The sequence below is a fragment of the Chiroxiphia lanceolata genome, chromosome 2 (genome assembly GCF_009829145.1).
Source record: "Chiroxiphia lanceolata isolate bChiLan1 chromosome 2, bChiLan1.pri, whole genome shotgun sequence".
Classification (NCBI taxonomy): domain Eukaryota; kingdom Metazoa; phylum Chordata; class Aves; order Passeriformes; family Pipridae; genus Chiroxiphia; species Chiroxiphia lanceolata.
This window is the reverse complement of record NC_045638.1, coordinates 81,803,806-81,808,254: the sequence shown is the minus strand read 5'-3', so window position 1 is coordinate 81,808,254 and position 4,449 is coordinate 81,803,806.

The following is a 4,449-nucleotide window of genomic DNA, read 5'->3' as shown; positions in this document are numbered from 1 at the left end:
GAGTCCAACCATTAACCTAATACTGCCAGGTGACATGCTGCTAATGAAACTGGAGCAAGGCATATGCTGATAGTCCTATCCCATAGCCATCACTCACAAAAGTGAACATGAGCTGTAGGGCTCAGCTCCGAGAGCCACTTACCACCCACCACCATTTCCACTTCTGTGGAGTTCAGTTGAGCTTTGCCTGAGATCCAATCCAGCAGCTGAGCAGAGCAGCACACCTCTTGGCATCCACATTGGCTACACAGGATTTCCACAGGAGTAAGGAGCAAGCGGCAGGGCATCCATGCACTCTGTGCAGAAACATGGGGCTCACACTGGGAAAAAAACATCACCAGGGACTGTTTTAAGTTGTTGGCTTCTGAAGGAACAGGTGTTAATAGTAAAGTCCCTACAGTTTCCCAAAGTCTGGCTCAACGATTTCACCAACATTTAAGTGATTCTCCCTTCTTTTTTTTCCCTGTCAAATGAGGAAACTCTGTACTGGGACAGATTTTTGAAGACTTTTAGGGACCTACCAACGTATTTTAGCATCTGACGGGTTCAGCAGTGCCCCTGTTGCTAGCTTCTAACAGCTTTTATTAATCTCTTTAAAAATCTAGCCCTGAGCAACCTCCAAGAAAGTTAGTTGACTTTATAATTGCTGCTTGTTGTGGTCCTGATTCTGTACCTCTTCTTTGCACCAAGCAGCACCTCACTCCCTACCTGTAAAGAAGCCATCAGGAGGCTGACCTTTGTGCTCTGCGAGGGAGACAGGCAGAATCAGGCCATGTTTAGTGATACTTGAATGTTTATAGCTCATTTTTAGTTAGACAGTGCTTATTCTTGCCTGCTCATGCCAGCTATAGGTCTTGCAGAGGAACTCCACAACAAATGCCTTTGTGAAACTGTCTATCCAAATTTGATTTTGAATGTAAATTCAAGTTGCTGGGTTTTTTTTTAATTTTATTTTTTCTGCTTCTGTATTTTGAAGTATATTCAAATGCAGGAAGCTTAACTGTGTTTCACTCCTGCTGTAGCTTAATGGTGTCCTGCACTGATGTCCAGTCAATTAACATGTTGATGTTTCTTGGATGTTTCTCGGATGTTTCTCAGTTATTTCTTGATTCTTTTTTTCCTCAGTGATTTAAGAGCACACATGTGAGGCAGAACTGCAGGACTGAGCCATAATAGAATTTATATCATAACAACAAACACTTACAAAATCCTTCTCAAAATCTTCCATTTGAACTCGCAAAACCAGATACTCTAAGCCCTTCCATCTTCCTGTTTTGTAAGCCTTAAAATTGGGGTCTCCTGTTCTGTGCAAAAAGACTGTCTGTCTATGCAGAACATTTGTTCTCTGTTTACATATAAAATTAAAGCCTTTCACTTAAACATGCAATGTTAAGAAAGAAAATTACTTGGTACTTCCCTTCTTGTGTAGCTAATGCACCTGATGTTTTAGAAACATAGTTATAAATATCTTTTGACTGTAGAAACTAGCCAGCCAAAGTGATTACAATGATAATAAACAATCCAGTTATTTGTATGGACCTCCTGGCACAGTTCTCAGCTGGATGGTGGCCATGAAACAAGAACGAAGCCTCCGAAGGGCCCCAGGACGTCACCACTGCTGGACCAGTGACACAGCCTGACACAGAGATCATGAAGCATCACAGAAAGCTTAAAGCACTGAGTTTACCATGGCCTGCCTGGTGCAGGTAGCCCTGTGCCAGCTGTGCCCTAACACTTGTGATGAAGGACAGCATTTCTGCTGGTCTGAAGCATCGGCAGGAACAGAGTTAAGAAACAAAATGAACAAAAGATCAAGTCACCAGAGCAGGCACGTTCTCCACATATTGCTACAGGCCCTCAAGTATGAAAGATCTGGATTATGAACTCGGGTACCAGTTGGGAACTGTCTTAGAGCTGAAAAGTTTCCAGAGCAATAGGCAGCTCTATCAGTCCCACAACACGAGCTGGGCTGAAACCATTCTAAAAAAAAACAACCCCAAAAAACAATCAGAAAAGTGGCCAAGGGAACAAAAGAGAACATGGAAGAATTTAAACTTTGTTTTTTTCACTAGAGAAAATTGTGCCTTGGGAAGGTTTTTGAAGGACTCAGTGTATAGATAAGAGACTTGGACGAATATAACCTGCTTACATTTCCATAAGATGTTTGAGAAGGTCTTTAGTTAAAGCTTCTTAAGGAAATGAAATCACAATGAGATGAGATGAAGAGTCCATGGAGGTTAATTAACTGGTTAAAAGGCAGTGAAAAGTGGTCAGATTTCATGTTGAAAGTCACTCATGGAGTGCTATAAGTACCCTTGCTCTTCAGTATTTTCTGTAATTGTTGTGAAAAAGGGTGGCCAAGTTGAGGGAGAATCTTAAGTAAATGTAGCATGAAAAAATAAGTGATAAAAAGACAAAATTTAGTACCGATACATTTACAATATTACTTTGTGGAAAAAAAGCAATCCTAGCCTTATGTGCACCATACTGTCTAAACATGTCAGAAATAGGATCTTATTTGTAGTAGTTTAATGGCAACATTATGTCCAGTGTTTTTTAGTGGGTAGAAGGGCAATTCAATACTAGGAATCACTAAGAATTAACACAGCAAACCAGAAAACCACTTAGTACCATTACATAAATGTCTTAGGCACCTGCATCTTGAATGTAGCACAGTTCAAATCCCCAACCACATCCAGACAGCAGCACAAGACCAGCACAGAATGAACAAGAAAGGGAATCAGTGTTGTAGAAGAGTTTCCATATGAGGTATGATTTCCTTGGATTATGGCTTGGAAAAAATAGAAAGGAAAATTGAAAACAGATAGGATGGTGGGTTTGTAAAGGGACAGTTGAGTGGAGAAGGGAGCAGTTTGTCCTTTTTGGCAGAAGCAATGAGCTGGGGGACTGTTGCATGAAAGCACAGAACAGGAGTTAGCTCTTCATGGGGCAGACAGCACCTCCTGTGACTCCTGGGCTGAGAGGGCTGAAGATACTCCAGGTTTTACAGAGGTCCAGAAACCACCAGGAAAAATACAAGGGTGAAAATTAAAGTTATTAATTTTCTGACTGACTCTCCCAAAAAAATGACCTCAGAAGTGGTGATCAAACAGTTTGGGTGGGGGAAAACACCATAGCACATGGTGGTAGGTTAGGGGCTTGGAGCATCTGTCTGACTGGGGTCGGAAAATGTGTGCTGAGACAGCTGGGGCTCATCAACCTGGAGAAAGTGGCCCAGTGGATCTTCACAGTGTGCACAAACAGTCGATGGGAGCATAGCATGGGTGGAGCCAGGTTCTTCTTGGCAGTGCCTTGTGAGAGGACCTGAGCAGATGGGCACAAACTGTGACACAAGAAGTCTCCATCCAAATGCTACACCTGGGTCAAGGCAATCACAGATATGAGTATAGACTGGGAGAAGAGCTCATTGAGTGAGTCTCTAACTGGAAGTTTCTCATGGATAAAAAGCTGGATATGAGCCAGCAGTGTGCACTCACAGCCCAGAAGGTCAACTGCATCCTGAGCTGCATCAAAAGCAGTGTTGCCAGCAGGGCAAGGCAGGTGACACTATTCCTCTACTCTGCTCTCACGAGACACCACCTGGAGTACTGCATCCAGCTCTGGGGTCCCCAACATAAGGACATAGACATATTAGAGCATGTTCAGAGGAGGCCACAAAGATGATCTGAGTGAGGGCTGGAGCACCTCTGCTAGAATACAGAGTGAGAGATTTGGAATTGTTCAGCCCAGAGAAGAGAAGACTCCACAGAGACCTCACTATGGCCCTTCTAGTACCTAAATGGGGTTTATAAAAAGAGAGGGACAACAACATTTTACAAGGATATGCAGTGATAGGACAGAGGGGAATGGCTTTAAACTGAACAAGGACAGGTTTATAAATTAGCTATTAGGAAGAAATTTACTATGAGGGTGGTGAGGCACTAGCACAGGTTCCCCAGAGAAGCTGTGGATGTTCCTCCCTGGAAGTGTTCAAGGCCACGCTGGACCGAGCTCTGGGCAACTTGGTCTAGTGGGAGGTGTCCCTGCCCACGGCAGGGGATTGGAACTAGATGATCTTTAAGGTCCCCTTCCAACCCAAACTATTCTGTTATTCTGTGACCCCTGGGGACCCCCACGGCGCCCGGCATGGCCCAGATCCCCTGCTCGCGAGTTGGGAGGGCTGTACGATCCCAGTTCCCGCCAAGAGGCGCGGCCCAGCCCAGGCACAGCATCCCCAGCCTCGCCATGCCCGGGCGGGACCGGTCCAGGCTGCGGGGGCGCTGCGGAGCCGCGCCGGGCGGAGCCCGGCACAGCACAGCCCAGCCTAGCCCAGCCCAGCCTAGCCCAGCCCAGCCTAGCCTAGGCTAGCACAGCCCAGCGCAGCACAGCCGCGGCGTGCCGGGCCAGGCAGGGCCGTGCTGAGCTGAGCCTGGCCACGCCGTGGCCGCC